We start from the raw sequence: 27778 nt of genomic DNA on the forward strand, positions 1-27778 counted from the left end.
TGAATCAATTGTTTTTCTAATTAGATATTTCATGCTTTTTTCTAGTTTTTTTCATTCATTTGAATTTGTTTTATTATTTCCTGATGCCTCATGATGCCATTAGCTTCCACTTGTCAAGTTCTAATTTTTAAGTAATTATTTTCTTAAGTAAGCCTTTATACCTTCTTTTCCATTTGGCCAATTCTGCTTTTTTAACAAGCTCTTTTTTATTGTGGGGGGGGGGGTTGTCTCTTTTTCAATTTAACCAATTATGCTTTTTAAATAATTCTTTTCTTCAGTGGATTTTTGAGAGTCCTATACTATTTGGTCAATTCTTCCTTTTAAAGGTTTATTTTCTTCTTGCATCACTTTAATTTCTCTTCCCTATTTTTCTTTTGTCTTTCTTATTTGGTTTTTGAAAAAATTTTGAGCTCTACTGAATCATAAGATCAGTTCTCATTTTTCTTTGACATTTTGCACAAAGCTGTTTTGATCTAGATTTGTGTCTTGATCTATCCTGTCAACATAATAATTTTCTCTGGTTATGCTTTTTTAACATTTCCCCATTTTCCCAGCAATTTTTGTGACTTTCTTTTTTATTTCAAAGGTAGCTCTATTCTTAAAGTAAAGGGGGTACTCTCTTGAACTTCAGTATTTTCTTCCCAGACCTACCCTCAGGTCTAGTTCTGGGTATCTGAAAGTTTCATTTCTAGTAGTAAAATGGCTTTTGGTTTGAGAAGTCTGGAAGAAATCTCCCTCTGATGATTCAGGCTGTCACAGGGCATGCTGTTAATTGGCAAAGTCAGATATATTTTAGGGCTCCAGCCAGACTTTCTGGTGGGTTTCACTCTTGGAACTTTATAGAGTGGCATGAAGTTTCTGTGCTGTTGACTTAGAAAGGGTAGCGGGTTCTTGCCATTGCCTTGTGCCTTGGTTCAGAACCTCTAGCAATGGTACTGGAGGAGTGCCTGGCTATTGGCCTGTGCTGTTGGTTCAGCCTTATATATTGCAATCACCTTTCAACTCAGTGAACAAGACCTTTTCTTTCTACCTTCCAAGTGGTCTTCTGTGGGAAAATCGCGTCATATCATCCCTTTGTTGATTCTGTCACTCTGGTATTCATTTTGAAGCATTATTTTAAGGTTAATTGGAGAAGGTTTTCAGGGATAATAGTGAATAACTACCTCTTTCTGCCATTTTGGTTCCACATCCTGCCCTATGACTTCTAACAGCAGAGGAATATAACAGTTCCCACAATGTTGTTTTGGGACAAGTCTGAGCCATAAAACAAAAGTATCCCTCAGAGTGCAGTCACTGAATGATCTGCAGAGTCAAAATTCAATATCTCATTCATCCATGGTACAGTTAACAAATGAAAGAAGAATCAGTCTACTTAGTGGTAATTCATTCTCTCATTAAATTTGATTTTCCATTATTCCCTATACATATCTATGGGCTATATGGGTATTGTTATGGTAAAAATCACCTTTAAATATTGTTATAATATTAATTTATGGTCACCAAGGAATTTACTTGTGAAATTCCTAAAATGAAACACTCAAGTCAGAATGGAGTTTATGGTGGTTTAATCACAATGGGAGTAGGAAAATGGAGAGGGAGAGAAGGAGAGAGGAGAAAAGGGAAAAAGGTTAACTCAACCTTCTGGCAGAGCCAGAGGGAGTTTAGGCCCAAAAGCCAAGGTAGAGAAGAGAATCAGTCCTTGACTCATGTGACCAATCTGAAGAAAAGCTATCTGTGGGCCTCCTCCCTGTTCAAGCTCCTAGCATGAACTGGCACCTAGCTCTGTCCACAGGAAGTGAGAGAATTCCAGAGGCTGTTCCCTACCTCACTTCCTGTGCCTCACAAGTGCCAATGGTGGCTCAAGCTTGGCTTAGGACAGCCCCGGTGGGCAGTTAGTTATTTCTGATTTGTCATTGACTAGCACATGCCTGTGTCGTGTAGGTGTGCACAATCCTGGGTGCTAGACCAAGCAAGATGGAGATTTTAAAATTCACAGTATTCAAGAAAGATTAGCATTTCTGATGAGAAGTCATGCTGAGTGCTTCTTAGGGATTTTCATAAATCTTTGGCATCCACCTAGATCTCAACTCTTATCTCTGGCTCCAATTAGCTGTAACATATGCAGTGGCTGCACCCTGGTAAACTATTTTGGCAGATAGGCTAAATTAGCCTGCAGGTAACCAATGGACCACAAAGCTAATTCCATTGTCTGGGAAATTATATCAGTGTATTCCAAGGGTCATGGAAGGAGCAGAAGCAGACCCTACATCAGACAGACAGACATCAAAGAATCCAAAGTCATCCACTTCATCCTGCAATATCACCAATTGTCTAGACTTTTGTTTTGCCACTGGACTTCAATGACTGGAAGAGAAAAGGAGGAGGCTGATGACTTAGCTCAACTCTACCTCACTTAAATCCAAGTCATGAAAAACCAGTCTTTGATGTCACTGATCCTCTTTGAAAATAGAGCATAAACAACAACAATCACCAATTCAGTTTTAACTATATATATATTAGAAGTAAGGTTCAAGACTCAAAGAATTTAGCAGTTGAATTAAAAAAACTATTAAAATAAAAGCCATGAATTAAAGCTTTTCAAGTTATCTTGAACATAATCTTATGAAGAAACTTGGGGGGGGGGGGTTCTTGTCTATACTTTTGCCTCTGGAATAAACTAAACTAGAACTATGTCATACAGAATGGCGTATGTTCCACATCAAGTCCAGACCTCTCATTTTACTGATGAGGAGAAAAAAGTCCATCCAGAGAAGCAAAATTACTCTTTAAAAAATGATTTAAAGTTACTCCATGACTCACACACTATGCTAGAGGTAGGTGTAGAGACGGGAAAAGAAAAGATAAGGACAGAGATTTAAGAAGAGCCTAAAAAGTTTGGAAGATGTGAGCAATGAAATAAGCTGTCAATGAGAATAGAATAATAGGATGGTAGTGAAGCAGCTGAGTCTGGTTCCTTGAGGGTAATATCTGATCCTTACTTTATCTTTGTATCCTCAGTATCTACTATATTGTCCTACCCATATTCTTTTTTAATTTAATTGAATAGTAACTTTCCAATAAAACATTTATTAGTTGTTAAATAAAGCTGCATGGAATGTGGATCATTAAATCCATGTAGAATTTTTTCTCCAGTTTGTTTCACCTTAATCTCCTTTAACAACTAATACAAAACTTTGCATTTAGTATATACACAGTAAATATTTGTTGAATAAATGAATTAACTAATGCATGGTAGTGAATGTTACTCAAATATTCCCTACTATTTCTAACATCAAAACCTTTGGTCTTGCTATTTATTCTTTTTAGAAATTCCTCATCACTTTCCTCTAACTATTCAAATTGTACTTCTTTTTTTGTAAGTAAGACTGAAGTAAAGTTTCAATTCTATCATGAAACCTTTCTTGACCACTACTATCTTTGGAGATTTTTCCTTTCCAAAAGTCCACATTCCAGGTCTTTCTTGGAGGTCTTCCAAAATGATTGGTGAAGTTCTCTCTCAGTAATTAACTAAAAAATTAGAACTATTGTTCCTAATATAATAGAGGGCTTCCTACCAGCTGCAGTGCTCTACAACTTCTGCCTTTTGGTCCTATACTCTAGTTAGTAAGAATTTTCTGTAACTAGTCAAAGTGTTCTCTGCTATCTTCTGTATTAAAAAAAAGTTAAAAAGAGGGCAAGTTTGTGCCCCAAGGGAAGCTTGTACTTTCAGTATGGAGAAGGGGAAAGAGAGGAGAACTCCTTTCTTAAAGTGGGGTTCATGGGAGAAAGCAGATATAATGAGTTGGCTCAGAGACAAGAGACAGAATTTGAAGGTTTTCCCCCTTTTGCCTTCCCTCCTTAGCTAAAGCCACTCTCCCAGATTCACTCTTGTTCCTCTTGTCCCCTCCACTACTCGAGACCAAAAGGTCTACCCTTGATCCATTCATTCACATTCACCTTGGAGAACAGATAACTTTTAATGTTAACTCAATCAGGTAATACAAAAGGAATAATGGGCAGGGAAGAATGGGAAAAGGAATGTGGGGAAAAGGGGTCCCTGTCTCTAATCCCTTTCCCATCCCTCCTCCAGTTTGAGGGGAACCCAGGCCTTGGCAGCCTGAGCCCCCTGAGAGAAAGTCAGGTTGACTCACCCCTAGGCAACAGGAGCCAAGGTAAAGTCTGCACAGCTTTCTCTTCAGAAAGTCCCTTCAATTGGGAAGTGTTGGGGGAAAGATTTCCATTCACTAGCAGGAAAAGTGGGTAACCCTCAGGAGAAAGTCTTTTTCCCAACTTCTCCCTTCAGCTTCTCAAGACAGAGGGACCTCACTGCTCTCCCAGTCCAACTCTACTCTTCCTCCTGATTTCACTCCTGGGGCCCCTCCCCTGTCGAGGTTACCAATTTCACATACTCTTCAGCCTGGAACTTTTTTCTCTAATGCCAGCCTCTCTCACACTTCATAATAGCCTTCTGCCTCTAACTTCCTCACTACTACCCTGTGCACAAAATGGTAAAAGTTCTTCAAATAAACAGCCTGAGCCAGATCAACTACCGTGATGATCTCTAGCCATCTTCATGACAAGCTACACCAGTAGATTCTTTCTATGGTCCCCTCCTCTCAAAAATATCCCTTTAATTTTGGAAACAGTAACTAATCAAAATGTTATTTTTGAAAAGGTGATAAAAATCGACTCATCACAATCCTTATAAAATCACCAACTCAATAAATAAATAAAATAAATAATCCTCACAGAACATTTCTATCTATGTGTTTTCTTCTATTACTAGAATGTAAACTCCTTGATGTCGGGGACTATTAAAGTTAATTTAATTAAACAGTTTCAGTTTATATTCATTATTTTATACTTTTGAAATCAGTATTTTGGTGACAACATGTAAGGAATAATCCCAATTAGTAATTAATTGACTATGTAGGTTAAACAATAATCATAAAATTGTGAATAAAATAACAAGGAAAATTCCTTGAAGTGTCTTGCAAAAACATTCTTGCCAAGGGGAATTTTTAATGTCTCCAGTGTTCTGGAATGTGTCCAGACATTATGGTATCTCAGTTGGCTTTGAAGCTATAAGAATGACCTTGATTTTATCATGTATGGAATGGACTTTATAGAATAGAGAAAAAAAGACCTGAATTTTCTAATGAAGGAGATCTTCTAAAAGATGAAAACTCTGGTTGCCCATTCTGAGAAGAAATATTCATAAGATCATTACCCTTTTTAAAGATATATCTGTGGAATCTGACTCTATGTATACTAGTTGGCAGATTTAACTTTGGGCCTTTCACCCAGGTGGGATGGGCCTGAATCCCAACACTTCCTTCCTTCCAAACCCTCCTCCTTGCCTGAAATTGTAAGTTACCTGATATAGATTTTACATGTACAATCATGTAAGACATTTTCCCATATTAATCATCTTGTGGAAGAGATCTCAAACAACAAAAAAAAAAGGAAGAAAGTAAAATTTGGTTTGTTTTTTAAATTATTTATTTATTTTAAAAATATTTTTCCATTGTTACATGAGTCATGTTCTCTCCCTCTCCTTTTCTCTCTCCCACCCAGAGCTAACAAGCAATTCCCCTGGGTTATACATGTATTATCATTTGATACATATTTCCATATTATTTATTTTTGTACTAAAGTATTTTTTAAAAACCAAAACCCCAAAATATATACTCATATAAGCAAGAGACAAATTATATATTTTTCCTTGGCATTTCTATTCCCACTGTTCTTTCTTTTTTAAATTTTTATTTATTTATTTGATTAATTTAGAATATTTTTCCATGGTCACATGACTCATGTTCTTTCCCTCCCTCTCCTTCCCATAAAATTCCACTGTGTTTTCCATGTATCACTGATCAAAACCTATTTCTATATTATTAATATTTGTAATACAGTGAACATTTAGAGTCTACATCCCCAGTCATATCCCCATTGACCCATGTGATCAAGCAAATGTTTTTCTCCTGTGTTTCTACTCCCACAGTTCTTTCTTTAGATGTGGATAGTGTTCTTTCTTATAAGTCCCTTAGAATTGTCCAGGTTCATTGCATTGCTTTTAGTAGAGAAGTCTATTACATTCAGTTGTGCCACAGTGTATCCTTCTCTGTGTACAATGTTCTCCTGCTTCTGCTCCTTTCACTCTGCATCAATTTCTGGAAGTCATTTCAGTTCACATGGAATTCCTCCAGTTCATTATTCTTTTCAGCACAATAGAATTCCATTACCAACAGATACCACAATTTGTTCAGCCATTCCCTAATCTAAGGGCATCTCCTCATTTTCCAATTTTTTGCCACCACAAAGAGTGTAACCATAAATTTTTTGTACAAGTCTTTTTCCTTATCATCTCTGCCTTTGTGAAGCTTGGATTTGGCTCTCCCCTGATTTTAACAATGAAGTTACTTAGCTCTTCCCTGATTGTGAAGATTTAACTTGTAACTCATGTCTATTTTTAGATTGCAATCCCCATAAGTATAAATACCCTACTTAAAAATTAAGTATGGAAATCTGCCTATTTTTAGATTCAATTAAAAAAGTGTAAACACAGTACTTAAAAGTTAAGTATGAAGATATGCCCATTCAAATTTAATCACCAAAAGGGCAAATATACCACTTAATCATGAAGTGGGAAATCTGTGACCCATGTGAGAGATAGTAGGTAACAAATCAACTAACTGCCTTCTGGGCAGTCCTAGAGCAGAGCATCAGCTGTGATCAGTAGACATGGAATTAAAGAAAGTGATGCAAGAAAAAGTGTCTTGAAAGTGGAGTTTGCCTTGGAACTGGGACACTTGGAGTGGAGCCTCCTGTGAGAGGGGAGTTCTTCATTTTTTGGATGTGGAGACTGGAGGACTTCTTCATGCTTTTGAGTTAAGGCTGGTGAAGTGACAGAAGGATCTCCTGAGTAGAGCTAAAACCCTTGTTTTCCTGGTGAGACTGATGAAGAATCTGCTTACTGAACTGGCATGTGGTGAGTGAAAGGCTGACTCTTAACTTTTGGATTTTTCTGAAAAAAAAAATCTATCCATAACAAAGTTCATTTGGAAGGACAAAGGATCAAGGATATCCAGGGAAATAATGAAAAAAAAAACAAAGGAAGGTGGCCTTACAGTCCCAGATCTCAAACTATACTATAAAGCAGTGGTCATCAAAACAATTTGGTACTGGCTAAGAGACAGAAAGGAGGATCAGTGGAATAGACTTGGGATAAGTGACCTCAGCAAGACATTCTATGACAAACCCAAAGACCCCAGCTTTTGGGACAAAAATCTACTATTTGACAAAAATTTCTGGGAAAATTGGAAGACAGTGTGGGAGAGATTAGGTCTGCATCAACACCTCACACCCTACACCAAGATAAACTCAGAATGGGTGAATGACCTGAACATAAAGAAAGAAACTATAAGTAAATTAGGTGAACACAGAATAGTATACATGTCAGACCTTTGGGAAGGGAAAGACTTTAAAACCAAGCAAGACTTAGAAAGAGTCACAACATGCAAAATAAATAATCTGGAATACATCAAATTTAAAAGTTTTTGTACAAACAAAACCAACGTAACCAAAATTAGAAGGGAAGCAACAAATTGGGAATCAATCATCATAACAAAAACCTCAGACAAAGGTCTAATTACTCAAATTTATAAAGAGCTAAAACAATTGTACAAAAAATCAAGCCATTCTCCAATTGATAAATGGGCAAGGGACATGAATAGGCAGTTTTCAGCCAAAGAAATCAATACTATTAATACACACATGAAAAAGTGTTCTAAATCCCTGATAATCAGAGATGCAAATCAAAACAACTCTGAGGTATCACCTCACACCTAGCAGATTGGCTAACATGATAGCAAAGGAAAGTAATGAATGCTGGAGGGGATGTGGCAAAGTAGGGACATTAATTCATTGCTGGTGGAGTTGTGAATTGATCCAACCATTCTGGAGGGCTATTTGGAACACTGCCCAAAGGGCGATAAAAGACTGTTTGCCCTTTGATCCAGCCATAGTTTGATCCAGCTGGGTTTGTACCCCAAAGAGACAATAAGGAAAAAGACTTGTACAAGAATATTCATAGCTGCGCTCTTTGTGATGGCAAAAAATTGGAAAATGAGGGGATGCCCGTCAATTGGGGAATGGCTGAACAAATTGTGGTATATGTTGGTGATGGAATACTATTGTGCTCAAAGGAATAATAAAGTGGAGGAATTCCATGGAGACTGGAACAACCTCCAGGAAGTGATGCAGAGCGAAAGGAGCAGAACCAAGAAAACATTGTACACAGAGACTGATACACTGTGGTACAATCAAACGTAATGGACTTCTCCATTAGTCTCAAGGCAATGTCCCTGAACAACCTGCAGGTACCAAGGAGAAAAAAACACTACCCACAAGCAGAGGACAAACAGTGGGAGTAAAAATACCGAGGAAGGACAACAGCTTGACTATAGGGGTGGAGGGGATATGATCTAGGAGAGACTCTGAATGAACACCCTACTAAGGAAACCAATAACATGGAAATGGGCTTGGGTTGAGGATGCATGTGACACCCAGAGGAATCAAGCTTTGCCAATGGGAGGGGTGGGGTGAGGGAGAGGGGGAAAAAAAGGTGATCTTTGTTTCTAATGAATAACGTTAGAAAATGACCAAATAAAATAATGTTAAAAAAAATCTCTCCTCTGGAGAGACCTACACTTGAGAGACACTTCCCAGGTCCTCGGCTTTGCTGAGGCCAGCTGAAACTAATTTTCCCTACCCGGAGGGGCACGGAATAAATAATTAGTGCTCAGACTAGATAATTTACCTTATCCTCCCTCTGATTTCTTACTTCACTCTTTCTACATTTTGAAAATAAATTGTAAATAAAATATCTTTGGAATTAATTAAATTCAGTGTGACTACACTCTTAAATAATCAAGTCCAACCCTTTAAAAATTAACCCATTTTCCCCCTTACACCTTCCAAAATGGTTGGATCAATTCACAATTCCACCAGCAATGCATTAGTGTCCCAACCACAGCATTCTTTCACATAAATCTCTCAGGATTATCCCGGATCATTGCATTACTACTAGAAGCAAAGTATATTAGATGTGATCATCCCACAATGTTTCAGTTTCTGTGTACAGTGTTGTCCTGGTTCTGCTCATGAAATATAGTCTTTATATTGATATAAAATATAGTCTTCAGACTTCTTCACTTTTTATTCTGAAGGGAGATGGCAGTATTTATCATTACTCTCTGAGATTGTATTTTTAGCATTGCTGAGAATAACTTGCCATTCAGGGTTGTTTATAAATTTCTGTCATTGTGTACAATGTTCTGGTTCTGCTCACTTCAATTTGTATCAGTTCCTCTAAGTCTTTGTAGATTCTTCTGATATCATACTGCTTAACATTTCCTATAACACAATAATATTCTATCACAATAATATTTTACAACTTGATCAACCATTTCCCAATTGATGAGCAACCCCTGAATTTCTAATTCTTAGCTACCCCAAAAAGAGTTGCAATAAATAATTTTGGACAAATGGGTTCTCTTTCCTTTTTAAAATCTCTTTGGGAGACAGAGAAAGATTTTTTTTTTAACTTTAAAGATTATATAGTCTTAGAGAGATTAGTTAAGTATAAAATTGTACAATCTTAGAGAGACAAGATAGAAAGATAGACCAATAGAAGATAGATAGATATAGATATAAGCCTTTCTAAGGCAGAATAAATAATAAGGTGTAAATAGTATAATGAATAAAGAACTGGAATTTAAGGTAGGAAGTAAACATTTAAACAGTACCTATTATTTACAAGACATTGTACTAATTGTTTTTTAAAATATCACATTTAACGCTCATAACAATCCTACAAGTTTGTTATTACAATTATCTGCATTTTTTCAGTTACGGAAAAGTGATACAATAAGAAGTTATGTACCTTGTCCAAAGTCCTGCAGTTAACAAATGTCTGAGATAGTATTTAAATACAGGTCTTCTTGATTCTATGCCCAATATTCTATACACTATTCCTCTAGATGACTCTCTGATGAAGTCTTGGCGCTTACATTTTCTGACCATGTGGGTTTAAGCAAGTTTCTTAATCCATCATTTATATTACACACATATGTATGTATAAACATAAATATGGGTACATATATATGTTTATATATATATATATATATATATATATATATATAGAGAGAGAGAGAGAGAGAGAGAGAGAGAGAGAGAGAGAGAGAAAGAGAGAGAGAGAGAGAGATTTAGGGTAAGGGGTCTGTCTTTGGTACTGTCTTTGGCTTCAGAAATCCACTAAGTCACTGAGGAACAAATTCCATGTAACTGGAACACTTTATACCCTTAGATGAAAAGATAGCTACCCTCAGAGTTAATTACATTTCATGTATATTCTTTCCTCTTAGTCTTTGCTCCTGCCATTCTCCTGCCTCCTTTGTGCTTTTGTGTCTTTATCTATCCAAATTCTGTCCCTCTTTCAACATCTAAACATCATCTCTAAGAAACCTTCCTTTACTTCTTCAGCCCATATTGCCTTTTTTTATTCTAAACATTTATAATAATTATTGTTTATTATACGGCGATTCTGCAGCTATACATATTTTTTTCAACTAGATCATATACAAGGAAAAAGTCAAGTCTTTTTCATAACTGCCACAGACTTAACATCATAAACAATTCATACTAGTGACTAAAAACTTAAGCAAAAGAACATATAAATTGTTAACTCCATAAAGTGACATAAAGGAGCAATTTGATCATCAGTGGGGCTTGATGAAGACTCCCCCCACCATAAATTAAAAAAAAAGAAAGAAAAAACACTTAAATGAGGCAACAGTTGCCAAAACCCTTATTGATATAATGCTTTCATTTTACAAATAATGCTCAGATGCTCCAAAGCCTTATCACTTTGATTAGAAGAGAGGAGGGAAATGGTGGTGGGGGACCAATAGAGGGAGGTGGTTATAAACTCCCTGAAAGAGCATTTGATGAAAGCATTGGGTGAGGGTGGGGGTTGGGGAATGGAAATATAAAATAGATTTTTAAAAGGCTGTCTATTGTAGCAATTAAGCTGTTTCTGAAAGGACTTCCACACCTAAGGTTTGCACCTGTGTGCCATTGATTGGCTAATTCCTTCTTTTTAAAAAGAAGCTGGCTTAGTTTGTTGTTGCCATCTTCCTGTAGTGTTTTTTCCTTTTAAAAAAATTACTGCCTGCAAAATCATCACAGAAAATCCTTGAATACATGAGAGCCCACACATTTATTCACTGTATTCAAAGAGTGAATAATTTAAATCTAGACATACAGGCACCCTTTTATAATTTTATTTTATTTTTGTTTTCCTGAGTCCATACTACAGAGGTCAGTTTGAGACAGAAGATACCATTACCTGTTTACCTCTTCCTCCCTTCTAGACCCTGATACTTATTTTCACAATTTTTCTAAATGAAAAAAGAACCCCTTCCCCCTTGACTCCTGGCATGGCTGCTGGCGACAGCCCACCACTGCAAATTCTTGAATAAATAGAGAATAGGAGATTTCTTCAACAAGTAAATTATTTAAATCTGCATATGCAATGAGACCTGTAAGGCAAAACTTCTGCTCATAAGACCCCCAGGCTCTTTGGAAGATATTTGATATGTAATTTCCTAAACTGCTTACTGTAGTTTTTGCATCTTATTGTTTATTTTACTCAAAATTGTATTGTAAGTAGGAAGGTTCCCAGAGAGAGTTCTTGATTGAAATATGCTTGGATGAGCATTAGGCTTTATTTTTTGTGCATGTAATAATATTAAATCTTCAGGTTATTGCCAGTTGGATATTTGCCAAAATGGGAATGAAAATATTTTCCCCTCTCTTTTTATTCTTTTTTCTTTCCTCTCAATTTTATTTGGAAGGCTTAAATAATAGACATTTTCTCCTAAGTTAAGCAAGGAATGCTCAGAGGTAAATGAAAACTATTGATTAGTGAATATAAACAGAAAAGAGTTGATGGTTAGTGTGTACTACGTTCCTGATCTATGTAGACCTGCTGTACTACCAAGGAAAGGAGATAACCTCTCATTCCCTGCTGTCCACAGGACCTCATCACATCCCTGTGTCCAGGTTCCCTTTCAAAGGTCAGTTAACCTGATCTTTAGAACTCTTGACGAACATGAGTCTTAAGAGTGCTTTCTAGTGATATGCTGCTTTTCAATTTGACTTAACGTAGCTGTCATTTATTCAGCACCAATGATGTGCCCAACACTTAGGATTCTATGAAATATAAAAACAAAACAAAAAGCTTAGAGGAGATAATATTTACACACATGAAACAATCACAGAATAATATGTCAACATGTAGGATAATAGGATTTAGAATTGTAAAGGACCTTGGAAATAATTTTTTCCAACTCCTTAATTTTACAGTTTTGGAGACTGAGCTTTTGAGAGATGAAGTGATTTGACTGATATAATAACATAGGGAGTAAGTAAGAGAATAAAAATTAAAAAACAAACAATCATTGCATGACTAGAGAGCCAAGGGTCTTGCCATTATACCATGTGTAATGTAATTGCCATTACACCAATGGCCAAATGTTAAAAGTTTTTGGAATATGTTTATTGCTTCTGATATAGAAAGGTCATGATTTATCATCAACATCAAAATACCATGCTATTTTTCCTAAATTTCCCAAAATCATTCACAGATAAACATTTGGGGACATACAAACACGTATATGGACTTGATTTTTCTGAGGAAAATTTTCTGAGAAAAATATAATTTCATTAAAAAAATTAACAAATGAGCTGATACCAGGGATTAAAATATATAAACAAAGGTATATATGTATTTACATCAATGTCCATATAGATATCTAAATATTGATATATTAATATTGATATTGAAGACCCAGAGGAGGACACAAGATTTGTCTTCAAGTATTTACAGAACTGCCATTTGGAAGAAAAGTTTGACTAACAGTTGGCCATAGAAAGTAGGATCAGGAGCCATGCATAGAAGTTAGTTGCAAAGAGCTTGATATTATATCAAGCAAAACAAAAATAAGTATGAAATTTCTTATCAATTAGTTCTTCCCCAAGTAGACTGATAAAAGGTGGGATCCATTTCCCTGAAGTAGAGGCTGAGCAACCACTTCTCAAATCGACATCACTGCTGAGGATACTTCCAGTACTCAAATTCTATGATTCTGTGATCTTTGAAGTGAGCAGGGCTCTAACACACTAGAATGATATAACTCAACAGACTTCCAAATAAAGGGATACCATCTATAACCAATACTGAAAAGTGTAAACTATTCTGATTACCAAAAACCAAGGATGGTCACTGAGACAAAGCTGTTCATCTTGGGTCCTATCTTCTTTTCCTCAGATTACATCATAGCTCAGAACAGTCCTTTTCTCTCATTCTTTTTTATGGAAGTGGGTGGAATAGGAATGTAATTTGTGATTAAGATCACTTAATGAATAAAGCTTTAAAGAAATGTTTATTTATCATTGTTGTTTTTTAAAGCAACAAAAAGGTTAAGAGGCATAGGGAAGGGAGTGAGAGGATTCTAAATCCTTGGAAAGTCATAAGTGATATAATTTGTTGGGAAAATGGTGCATAAGGTACTTGGAAAGGACTTAAAAGACAATACAATGTTCAAAAGTGAGTAAAATGACAGATTATAGAGAATATTAAATGACAAGAAAATAAACCAACTTTATTCAGCAGACAATAGTAAGCCATTGATTATTTAGATATAAAGTATAATATAACCAAAACACTGAATAACAAGAATTATTCTGGCAGCTTTATCAAGGGTAGATTCAGGGAATAGAATTTGAAAGCCAATGTCACAAGTCAGGAATAGTAATGAACAAGGCATATATTTAAAATAAAATTAATGATATATGTGATATGGAATCATATCACTCATTTTCCTCATTAACTCATTAGTATGTTGATAACGGAAAGTACAATTAACATAACAATATTTACATATATGTATGTGTCTGATATGTTTAAAATCAAGTAGTAGTATACATATTTATCTCATGACTTGTATAGTATTATGCTATGATAGAAGTAGTAAAAAAAAATTGATTAGCTCTCTTTTGCAAATGTTGAAATGATGAGAAATCAACTAGATGGCACATTGGATAGAGTGGTGGGCATGGAGCTCTTCTTCCTGAGTTCAAGTCTGGCCTCAGACTACTATGTAGTACTAGCTATGTAACCCCAGGCAAGTCACTTATCATTGTGTGTCTCAGTTTCCTCATGTATATAATGAACTCGAAAGGGAAATGGCAAATAACTCTAGTACCAGTTGCTAAGAAAATCCGAAATGGGCTTACACAGAGTCAGGTATGATGGAAAATGAATGAACAAATGAAATTAATACACAGAAACTTGCTTATATTTATACAAATATTTTAAATTGATATTTCAAAAAAGCCTGTTGATCTTCAAATTCATCCTGTGCTAAAAACAGGTTGCTTTGCTTATTAGTATCATACAGAGTCAGTATTTCATTGACATAAGTTTTTAAAACACAAAATCACCACATGAAGAAGAGTGTGGTGAAGGCATCATTAAATTACTATTGATTATTGCCACAAATGCAGTTGTATCTATATAAAAGCATGAATCATATAAAAGCAGTTTACTCAGGCTGGGGAAATCTGGAGAACATTAAATTTAAAGGAAAAATAGCAGTATAAAGACTTATCCCAAGATCATTTCTCAATCAGATAATATGAGAATATTTTGATATAAGAGTAATTAAGAATCAACAAATTGATAAATTAATAAGCAGTTATTAATTTTCCCTTATTTGCTAGGGACTCTGCAAAACATTTTACAAAGACAAATATACACATGTGTATATATAGATGTGTGCTCAAAATAACTGTGAGGTATTATTGGGGGCACTGATATCTAGAGAAATCTTGAAATATTTATGTCTCTTGAGTAGAGTTTTAAAGAAAAGTCAGAATTTTAAGAGTTGGAAGTGAGGTAGGAATACATTCTGAAGTTGTCTGAAAATGGATTCAAAAGGCTTCCCAAAGGCAATGTCTACTTGACCTTCTACAAAAATATTATGCAAAGAAAAAAATGACAAATTAATTTAATGAGAATGTGTTTATAAAAATACATTTCATGAGAGCATTTCCAGAGCATGTCAATGCCACCAGAAATTAGAGGAGGGATATTCTAAAGGAATATTTGTTTATTATATTATTTATTCATTTGTTTTATTTATATATACATATATTATTATAAATTTTGTGAAAAGGGTCAAAATACTAAAATATATTACTTTACAGTTCATAAATTTAGCACCTATTAAATATATCACATGATACAATCTGATGATGACAATTATACACCCAAAGTGTACTATCTTTAATTAACTCATAGATGAAAATTCTTCAAAATATTCTTAAGAATCTAGCAAATTTACCATATTGGAACAAAAGCTTTAAGATAATCAGAACCATTGCCCATGGTCAATTAGAAACACATAGAAAAAAATTATCAGAAATTTAAAAAAATGTGTTTCATATTCTCTTCCTCCCTCTATTCCCATCCTCTTCCTCTAATACGGTAAGCAATATAATTTTTATATGAACTGATGCAAAATGAAGTGAGGAAAACAAGGAAAACATTATACACAGTAACACCACTATTGTAGTAATAACTGTGAAGGATTTAGTTGCTGTGATCAACACAAGGATTCACTAACAATTCCAGGAGATTCTTTATGAAAAAAATGGTAGGTAACTACAGAAAGAGAACTGACAACTTCTGGATGCAAGTTGATGTATTATTTTTCCATTTCTTATATTTCTTTCTTTTGCATCAATGTTATTTTGGAAATATTATTTGACTGACAATACATGGAATTCCTCTTTCTAGTTCTTCTTACTAGATTTTGTTGATAACGTGGATATGTTAATGATTTATGTGGGTTTATTTTATATCTTTCTACTTTGCTCAAGTTGTTAATTTTTAACTTTTTAAAACTGATTCTCTAGGTTTCTTTGCTTACACAGCATTATACCTATAAATAGTTCTAGTTTTGTTTCTTCATTGTTTACTTATTCCTTCATTTCTTTTCATATCTTATTGGTATAGTTAGGATTTCTAGTAAAATACTGAATAATAATAGTGATAATGGATATCCTTACATAACTCCTAATCTTATAAGGAAAGCTTCAAGTTTATCCCCATTATAGTTAATACTTGCCCTTGGTTTTAGATATAGTGTAAGGATAATTTTAGGGTGGTGACCTAATATAAGTTTGATTTTGGGTTGCCAGGGGATATCCCAAAAAAATACCCAAGTCAGTTTGGAAATCTATGGTGGTTTAATCAATATAGAGGGAAGAGATCAAGGAGAAGAGAGAGGGAAAGGCATAGGATTTCTCCTGCCTGGCCTGTGCCAGGGGGAGTTCAAAATCTTCTGCCATGAGGACTTTGAATATTAGAGGCTTCTCTAATAGGATAGTGTTTGGAAGGTAAAGAAAAAAAGAATCAGCCTAAACTTCAAGAGAGCTCAGCTAAGATGCCTCACCTGAACTAGGCTACTCAGCTTCTCCCAGTATAGTATTAAGGAAAACTAACCACCAAACTGGACAATAGCTACCACCACTCCAAGATGCCAAGACACTCAGCAAGCTACCACCAGCCACCTCTCCACCACCAAAGATCCTGAAGAGAGGAAGTGACGCAAACTATATAGATGGTTTATATCACTTTCCTGCATCTCACCTGTACCAATGGTAGCTTAAGCTTGACTTAGGACAGCCCAAGGTTCTGTCAGTTGTTTCTGATTCGTGATTTGTTAGCATATGTCTATCATAGGCCATTCTCCTAGATACTTAAACCTTAAGTATGGGTGTAGACATTCCTGATTTTGTTAGACTAAGTAGGGTGGAGTAATCTAAAGTTCACAATCCCCCCTGATGATGATTGTGAGACTAATCTCCCTAATTGATCACTAAACATAATCATCTTCCACCTTCAAATTTTCTAACTGCAGGTGCATACATAATTTCACCTTCTAAGAGGAAATTACAATAGTTAGATAAAAGAGGGAAATAGAAGAGAGAAAGACAACAAAACCAATGTTTACTGGGCGCATTGACAAAAACCAATTAGGGGGCAGTCCTCTTTTGGCATAAGAGTATACATTCAAATAAATGTTCCATCAAACTTCAGTTCAATCAACCACACCCAAAGTTCATTCTGGATCTTCTTGATGTAGTGTAGGTTTTCTGGCTTCTTTCTGCAAAAGTTCATTCTTGTGAACTTTAGATTACTCCACCCTACTTAGTCTAACAAAATCAGGAATGTCTACACTCATACTTGAGGATTAAGTATCTAGGAGGATGGCCTTTGATAGACATGTGCTAGCAAATGACAAATCAGAAACAGCTGACAGACCCCTGGGCTGCCCTATGTCAAGCTTAAGCTACCATTGGTACAGGTAAGATGCAGGAAAGGAATGTAAAACCTTCTATATATTTCATGTCACTTCCTCTCTGGGTTCTTTGGTAGTGGAGAGGTGGCTAGCTGAGTGTGCTAAGCTTTCCAGCATCTTGGTGGGAGAAGCTGAGTAGCCTAGTTCAGGGGAGGCATCTTAGCTGAGCTCCCTTGGAATTTAGGCTGATTCCTTTCTTCTTTACCTTCCAAACACTATCCTCTTAGAGAAGCCTCTAATATTCAAAGTCCTTGTGGCAGAGTACTTTGAATTTCCCTGGCACAGGCCAGGTGGGAGAAATCCTATACCTTTCCCTCTCCCTTCTCCTTAATTTCTTTCCTCTATATTAATTAAAATCACCATAAATTTTCAGCTGACTTGGGTATTTTACTTGGGATATTCTTGGTGGCCAAAATTAATTTAGATTATGTCACAAACCTAAAATTATCCTTACAGTCATTTATGTGTCATTTTAAGAAAAATTCTATTTATTCTTATATACTTTTTAGTATTTTTAATGAGGTAATTAATTTTGTCAAAAGCTTTTTCTGCATCTATTGATATAATCACGGTTGTTCCTATTTATATTATTGATACAGTCAGATCTGCATATAGTTTCCCTAATATTTAACCAGTCCTACTTTCCAAATATAAATCCCACCTGGCCATGATCTTTGTGACATATTATTGTAGACTCGTTGTTAGTATATAATTGAAATATATATTCATGTAGAAATGTAAGTATGTATATAAATATGCTATATGATTTCTGTGACATATTGTAGTCTCCTGTTTAGTATTCAATTTTAAATTTTTTCATTATTATTTGGTAGGATGATTGTTCAATAGTTTTCTTTGATTTTTTTCTTCTCAAAATTATATTTTTGTCACAGAAATAATTTGGTAGGACTCCTTTACATATTTTTAAAATAGTTTATAAAGTTTGAGAATTAAATTTTCTTTAATTTTTTTTGGAGTCACTTTTAAATTGTGATAGAGGCTGGCCCTAGAGAAAAAGTGCCAGACTGAAGAGTATGTGAAATTGATCAACTCAATGGGGGAGGGGCCCCAGGAGTGGATTCCTGAGGAGGAGAAGACTGGCTAGAGAAGAGAGCAGTGAGGATCTCAGTCAGGAGAGGTGGAAAAAGACTTCTTCCTGAGGGTTAACCATTTTTCCTGCTGGTGACTGGAAATCTTTCCCCCCAACATTTTCCAATTGAAGGAACTTTCTGAAGAGAAACCTGAGCAGACTTTACCTCAGCTCCTGTTGCCCAGGGGTGAGTCAACCTGACTTTCTCTCAGGGGGCACAGGCTGCCAAGGCCTGAGTTCCCCCAAAACTTGAGGAGGGAGGGGAAAGGATTTAGATAGAGACAGGGACCCCCTTTTCCCACATTCCTTTTCCCATTCTTCCCTGCCTGTTATTTCCTTTTGTATTACTTGATTGAGTTGGCATTAAAAGTTATCTGTTCCCGAAACTGAATGTGAGTGAACGAATTAAGGGGAGACCTTTTGGTCTCGAGTAGTGGAGGGGGGACAAGAGGGACAAGAGTGAACTGGGGAGAGCAGCTTTAGCTAAGGAGGGAAGACAAAAGGGGGAAAATCTTCAAACCTCCTTCTCCTCTCTCTGAGCCAACCCATTACATCTGCTGTCTCCCCTGAACCCCGTTTTGTGGAAGAGGGTTCTCCTTCCTTTCCCCCTCTCTCTATACTGAAAATCCAAGCTTCCTTTTGGAGCACAAAACTTCCCTTCTTTTTTTTTTTTAAACAAAATCCACTGGATTCTGGATATTTTTTCTTAGGTAGCATGGCTCCGAATTGTTGAATTTTTTTCAAAGATAGGCATTTGAATATTTTATTTCCCTTTTTCTTAATCTGGGCAATTTATATTTTGGTAAATATGTATCCATTTCCTTCCTATCATCAGTTTTATTGACATAATTGACTAAGATCTCTTTTAAATTGTTTTATTTACATTAACATTGATAATGCATTTACCCTTTTCATTTTCAATGCTTTTAAGTTAACTTTCATTCCTTTCCAATCAATTAAAACAATTACCTGTCTCATTATTTGATACATAAACAAATCTTAGTTTTCTTTATTAGTTCATTTTGTAAAACCTTTCAATTTTATTAAACTTGTTTATTAAACCTGTTTTGGTGCTTCATTGTAGATTTTTAATCATTCTTTTGTTTTAAATAACATTCCCAATTATTTGATCTGTTCTTTTCTCTCATATATATGTGTATTTAGATATATAGCTATTGTAATATATATATATGTATATATAAATATAAATATTTAGAAATATAAAATTTCTTTAAATTATTGCTTTTAAATTATTGCTTTGCCAAGCCTAGAGGTGGGAGGTCCTAGGTTCGAATCCGGCTTCAGCCACTTCCCAGCTGTGTGAACCTGGGCAAGTCACTTGACCCCCATTGCCTAGCCCTTACCACTCTTCTGCCTTGGAGCCAATACACAGCATTCCATGAGTTTAGACGTTTCATTTTTGTCATTCTCTTTAATAAAATTGATTGTTTTTGTTATTTGTTCTTTGATACATTCCTTCTTTAGGTTTAGATTTTTTAGTTTATCAGTTATTTTAAATATATCCTTCAATGACCCTATAGTGATTGCATTTTTAATTGTGTTAAGAACTATAAATAATCATATGACTTTCTTGCTTTTAGCAATTGGTTGTAAGATATTTATGCCCAAATGTATTGTTAAATTTTGTGAAGGTGTTATGCACAACTGGGAAATAAAAAAGCATAATCCTTCCCATTCCCATTTAATTACCTTCAGAGATTTTGCATATTTAACTATTCTAGTATTTATTATGTTGTGCTTTCATTTCTTTTCCCAATTATTCCTCTTATTCTTATTTGATTGAAAAAAAATAGTTCCTCCTTTTAAAAATCATTCTTTAATTCTTCCTGGAATTTTTGTTGGATTTCTGCCAACCCTGAATATTTTCTTTGAGACTTTGTAGATATTTTGACAAAATTAACTTTGGAGTTTCTATCTTGAGCTTTCCTGTCACCAGGGTCAGGTTATTCCTTTGTTTTTTTGTTCATTTTTACTACTATTTCTTGACTTTGAATTTTATGTTGGAATTGGGCTCTTTTTACCTAGTGGGAGTGGGGATTATGGTGGTGGTTGTCATCACTGACCCAAATTCCACAAATATTTACCTGCTATGTTAACAGTTATCATTGGGTGGAAGCTAGGGGGTGTGGTGTGGTATATAAGTTTTCAATAGATCCAAGGGGATGTTATCATGAGAGTGTTTTAGTCACTGTTCTCCTGATTTCTATCCTGGTATTTACCCTTGATACCTTGGAACATAAGCACTAATGCTCCAGTCTCTGACTTGGAATTGCAAGATCTCTGTTTCTTTATGACCACAATCCTTGAAACTGCATCCTCAGAAACTTGATAATGGGAAGTGGAGTTGCTAAGTGGGTCTCAGTCTCACAATCAGTGCCTGCCCAATGGTTTCTTCTAGTTTCTTTCTGATTAGTTGTTCATTTCCTTACTGTTTCTGGTTGGTAAGAATATCTGCAACTTTTGTTGTTGTTGCTGCTGCTGCTGCTACTGCTGCAGCCTCCAAAACCCACATTTGGTGCTATTTTCCCATGGACTATGTACCAAGCTCCACACAGTTTTTTATAGATCTTTGGTTCTACATAGTTTCATAGATCTTTTGTTTTGAGCACTTAATTTGTCTTGGGTTGGAAATACATTTTACCTCAACTTTATGTTGGCTATGTCACTTCTGAATTTAATTTGGTCAGTTATTTTTTTTTAGGGGAAAATATTGGGAGACTTGTCCTGGAATATTCCTTCTACACTACCATCTTGATTCTGACCCTGACTGATAGGAATTTAACAATAATTTCCATATATACTACATAAAAATGATAATATCCATTACAAAAGGCTTCCAAAACATGAAGATAGCAGAAGAAATCAAAATCATATGAATGAGATCAAGTACATGCTATCCTCGGCATTATCTCTACTAGAGTAATCCTGAAAATACTTTTGGTTAGCCTACATTCCAGTGCTTACAATGAGATAAAATAATTGTATCTATTTATGCAATATTTTATAGAACATTAAAATAGAACTATTATTGCAGATCAGCAGTATACCCAAAGACCATTTGTCCACAGTCAACAAGAATCTAAATTCAAAGGTAAAAGATGGACTGCTTAGGCTGGGACTACTGCTATATTTTTGCTCAAAAGTACACTATTCTTGGGATGAAAAACATTGGCTACTTAGAAAATACTGATGACTAACACTCCCCAGATTTCTATGTATGAAAAAATAATACAACATTGCTTTTTTTAAAAAATTCTATTTAAACTCCTCTGTAAAAGAAAAAATGGGACAAAAAGTAACTATGAAATAGAAACCTATTCTCAATGGCATACATTAATATATGTATATATAAATGTCACATATATGTCCATAGTCCTATCCATATCCATATTACAGATATGTGTATGTAATTATTCATATATGTGAATGTGAACAATACTGACTCTATATGTATAGTTGTACATTTATTTTTTTTTTTTTACCACCTGTCCCCATCCCTAAAAACAACAACAAACTGTTCTTCCTCTTTGACTTATTGCTGTGGGTAGGTATTTTTTAGCATATTATCCTCAAATGTCCTCCTCAATTGCTTGAGCATAACACTAAAAATCTAAAGATCACTGAGCCTTGACATTTGTCTTATTTTTCCATTCAATATCTACCTTGATACTAACCTTTTTATAATATGCCTTCCTCCCTCAATTTTGGTATGAGCTCCTTGAAAGTAGGAAGTTATTCATGTTTTAGTGTGTATCCCTAGTATTTATCAAAGTGTTTGGCACATAGTTGAAAATGGATGATTTAATTTTTTTTCATTCATTTCTAAAATAGAGGTAACCTGAATTTTCCAAGACCATGCCTGTGAATCGCAACCTCTGTCAGGTCACACCAAGCTGGAAAGTCTTTCAGAATGATTTCCATGATAAATTAAGGAATTAATTAAGGAGTGAATGGATGAGCTTTTATTAATCATTTATTATGTGAAGAACAGTTGTGTATAAATACAAAATGAATACATTCTCTGTCTTCTAGAAACTTATTTTTTATAAGAAATATGGGATAGCAGTCAGTGAAGTGTAATCTGTGAATTACAGTGAATCTGTAATCAGTAAAGAGTAAACTGTTTAATCCTGAGAATCACAACTATTAAAAGTAGAATAATGTGGTAATGGGTTGAAATGCCCTCCACAAGGCAATTATAATATTGATTTGATTACTTTACTCAGGTAAATTAGGGAAGAATGATAAGTTTTGAAAAAAATATCAATAAGTTAGCCCCTGGGGTGAATTTTTCACTCCTGGAAACTGTAAAAATTTATTTTTTCTTATAGAATCAGAATTACTTCCAGATGTTATCAGTGAATGGACTACCTACATGGATGAAATCACCGATCCTTGAAAAATTGAAGACAGAAGTTATAACAATTTTTATATATCTTTTAAAGTGCTATGTGCCAGGTGCTATAGAAAGCCCTAGAAATACCAATATAAAAAATATAGCCTCTGTGCATAAGGAGCTTGTATTCCAAAAGGAGATAACACCACAAAGAATGACTAGGGAGGGTGTTTTGGTCTTTAAAGTCACAAGGATGTTGAATGGAATCAATCACTCACTTGTTTCCCTAATGACTGACTTTTTTCCTAGTCAAATGGAGTCATCTGAGTTGAGATTCCTAAATCTTACACAATGACATTCTCATCCCAAAATATTGCTTTCTGGATGATTTTGAATAAGAATTAGGGCCACTTATTCATAGTTCTAATTGTATCCATCTCAGAATGTTCCATGGGACTGCTGGATTTTAGAAATAATTTTGTGGTATGTACAAGTTGACTACCTATTGAAATAAAATACTAATAAAAAGGATGAGTTGTGGCTTAATTTACATATTCTCCTGATTAGCTTTGGCTAATTCTCGAATGTTTTTCCCCATTACCCTCATAATTGAAAGCTGACTTCAGTAATAAAGGTAGGCCCAATTGTTCATCTAAACAAAAAGCCAGGGAAGGGGGGTGGGGGGGGGGAGAGAAGATGGGGGAGGGAAGAATTAAGCCCTTGGCAAAAGGAGGTCAGAGAAAAATATACTTCTTTCCTCCATCTCCAAAGGAGAGACTTACTCCTGGAATTGAGGGAGTTTTGATGATATTTGTTATACATTTTTTTTTACTTGTTGTGAAGTTTGGGCATACCTAAATTCAGCTGTACCAATATTCTCATCTCTAGGACCCTCATTATTTTGAACTAGGGATTTATTATTTCTTTCATTGGAAGGTGTTGCTTATATGCAATTAAGTTGGCTTAATTGTAGTTCATCCTTCTTCATATATTGTTATATGATCTCATGGTCCCCTTATTGTGTGCTGCCTCTATAAGGCCTAATCCCCAGATGAAAATGTGGATATTAGTATTCATTACAAATAGAAACCAAAGAAGTACAGCTTTAAGGAGAAGCATCGGATCCTCATTTCTTTTGCCTTCTGAAATAAAATCAGTCTAGACAAGCAAATGCTCTATGTAGCATTCATCCCCTGATCTTAGACTGTAAATACTAGATCTTAAAAATCCAGGTTATCATTAGAAATTGGAGGCATTTTCCCAAAACTATCTTTTGCAAAATGTGTAGGTAGCCTGAGTTTTTCTTCTGTCCTTTCTCTCTTTCCATGCCTTTACCCCCATCCTCCATCAAGTTATCTCTTTCCAAATCTGCCTTCAGGAAAAGATTTGAAACTCATTCATAATCAAATAGAAATGAAGAATCAAATTGCTAAGGAAAAGGCATTAGAAGAATGGGTGGAGGGATGACTCCCAAATAATATTGCCAGATAAATGAGGTTGGGAAGAAATTTAGAAGTTTCTACTATACTGTAGGTCAGCAGGCATGCCAGTCAATCAGGAGTTGATGCATTCCCCTTTTCACCTATTAAGTCACTAAGGCAAGACAGGAGAAAAAAGAATGACTATCAAATACTGAAATTCTAAATACATATCTAGTTGCATTTTTTTCTGGAAAATTGGAAATGTCTCAATGCTCGTAAAATTACCCTTTACAGAGTCAGCTTTACTATCTATTATTGTAATGTATCATTCTTTTAATTGGACTCCATGTCTTTGTTGAAACTTCCCCTTATTGAGGAGTAGATTTCAGATGACTGGATCCTCACTATATACTGGCATGAATATCAGTGCATACTATATTATAATGCAAGTATCTGCTACTTACTAACCTAAATCACGTAGCCTCTCTGGGCCTCACATTCCTCATGTGTAAAATTAGAGATGGCTTCAAAAAAAAATCTGGTTGACTAGATATTTTCAAAAGTCCCTTCCATTTTTAAATCTGTAATCCCTGTGATCCACCATGGCAACTTCATTCCTTTAGATAAGGCTTGGTGTCCATTAATATAATCATACCTTAGAAAATGGCAAATGCAATGAAGGAGTTTTTTTTTGTTGTTGTTGTTGTTAGAATGGGGAAAGGACTCACCTTTGTTCTTTATTTATAGAAAAGGAAAATGAAGTGTTGAAGTAGTAGAGATCCTGTGTGCCATGGAGTCCAGGCCAATACTTGCTTTTGGCTACCTACAGGTGAATAAATGTTTAATAAGTTCTAATAATGATGAAATCAAGGGTGAATTCAATGGGTCTTAGAGTCTGCTGTGTGGAGCCAGAAAAGATTCATTGACTGGAGACACCACAGACAAAAAGCAGAAAAGTTGGACAATTCCATTTTATGTCCTGCTGGTTCTCATATCTTTCATTTCTTTTCAGCTAGAATCCTCCTTGAGCTTCTGATTCTGGCTGAGCCTGGAGAACTAGTCTTCAGAACTTTAAATTTTGGTCACCAGTAATGTTCAAGACTTTATTACTTGTTAAGAGCTCATTTAGCCTCTATGCCCCTGGCTCATGGTTATAGCCTCAATAGTCACACTTCATTCTAGATAGTCAGTCAATAAGGGATCATTAATGGTCTATTATGTTCTAGGCCAGCATTGGTGAAGTATTGACATGCATGCCAAGCCAGCATGGGGAGTTGCTCCAGTCCCCTTCTTGCCAATGCCTGAGGGCATTTTTTGTGTGCCCCACACCTCTTTCCAGCTGCCCAAAGCAAGAATTTCCTCCCTCTACTCTCTGGGGTAATGTGGGGGAGTGGGACCTCACAGGTAGTTTGAAGTTGCAATATGGGCACACAAACTTGAAAACCTTCGCCAACACTGTTCTAGGAACTACATAGGAAAATACACAGTGGAGATACAAAGAAAAGCAAAAACAATTCTCATTCTCAAGAAGTAAACAGAATCATGGCAAGACACAAAGAAACAAAGGAGATGAAGATAATTGAGGTGAATATTCCATCCATGAGGGACAATCAGTGAAATGGCCTATGGTCTAATACTTAAATTAATGAATGTATTTGAGGCACAGGATAAATACCAATATCACTAGATTCCAACCCATGTGGCAACAAATACTTTCCAAGGGAAGTAAATTGCAAAAAAGATTGGAAAGATGGGAGGAGGCCAAGTTTTAAAGACCTTTGATTTCTCTATTGACTTACATACAACCCTAAATCAAGGAATGCCAAAATGAATATTACTGAATCCTCTAGTGTAGGGAGGGTGTTTGAAAATAGGATTAAGGAAAAGAATGGCATCTAGAATAAGAAATAACATTACTAATCGGATGGAATATTTTAAAGTGGAGAAAGATACATTAATAGCCAAAACTATCCAAATGCCACCAGGAAAACCATTCAATTAGATTATATATAACACTCATCCATTCCATAGCTGCAAGGAAGGACCTCCTGGTCATTCAGAAAACAACCCAGACATTAGGAGTTCCCCTGTTTATTTGTGTGCTCTCAACCCTTCTAATGACTGATGTGTGAGGTGTCAAAAAGGTCAAAGTTACTTTTTGTCTTTGTTTTGTTCACCGACCTCACTCCCCTTTCTTTTTCTTCTCACTGCAGCAAAATATAATTTGGCCGAAATAATGAGATTCAATTGCTCATAAGTAAAATGTAGCTTAAACAGAGACAGTCAGGCAGTATTTGTTGTTGAGTTTTCTATTTCAGCAGTAAGCTTTATCATTGACTCGTTCTTAACACATTTTCCACGGGCTACGAATTTGGTGAAAGCAGAAAAAAAATACCAGGTTACCAAATAAAAGTCATATGCAAAGTTCTATTTTAGTTCTTTTATTGCAGATTACAGGGGGAGGGAGCTATATATTAGTGAGAAAATTGCATCTTAATGTTCACTTACCCATAACTGAAATAAAGCATTTCCTTTGATTAAGAAAGTAGACAACAAATCACAGTAACATGAGAATTAGATTTCAAAAGATGTTCATGTGATAAGAAAACACACACACACACACACACACACACACACACACACACACACACACACAAACAGAGAAAGGTTAAGAAACCCTGTTCTACAGGTTTCACTTGGGGAATGCTACAAATAGAAGACTAGAAATAGTTAAGGACTAATTTAAAAATATGTCCCTTTGTGAACACTGCATGATTCATTTTCCACTCAGCTACCAAAGAGGTTTTCCCAAAATGCAGATCTGACCATGTCAGCACACACCAATACTCAATAAACTCTCCATTAACTTCCAGATCAAATATAAAAGCCTCCCCAAGTTCGTCCCATCCAACCTTTGTTATACTTTATTCACCCCAACCTCTAGTCAGGCTGGCCTTTTTTCTTTCACACGATATACATAATCTGAATCTCTGCTTTTTCATTAGCAGTCTCTCAAGCCTAGAATATTCTCTATCCTCACATGAAATTCTTGACATCCATGGTTTCTCTTAAAACTCAGTTCAAGTATTACTTTCTTTAAGGTGACTCTCAAGGCTGCCCTTGCTGGTTTTTTTGCCTGGAAGAATAAGATAAGGATGTAGAGTAAGACAATGGCTTTGTCTTACTCCTTACTTTTTTTAGAGGACTTTTTCAAGTGACAGTTTTATTTTAATTTTTATTTTTTTTTTGTTACAATACTCACTTTATTTCCCTCCCTCCCCTCCACCCACTCATCCCGCAGCCAACGCACAATTTCATTGGTTATTACTTGTGTCCTTGATCAGAATCTATTTCCATGTTGTTGGTGTTTGCATTAGGATGTTCATTTAGAGTCTACATTCCCAATCATATATCCTGG

The sequence above is a fragment of the Monodelphis domestica genome, chromosome 3 (assembly GCF_027887165.1).
Source record: "Monodelphis domestica isolate mMonDom1 chromosome 3, mMonDom1.pri, whole genome shotgun sequence".
NCBI classification, from domain to species: Eukaryota; Metazoa; Chordata; class Mammalia; order Didelphimorphia; family Didelphidae; genus Monodelphis; species Monodelphis domestica.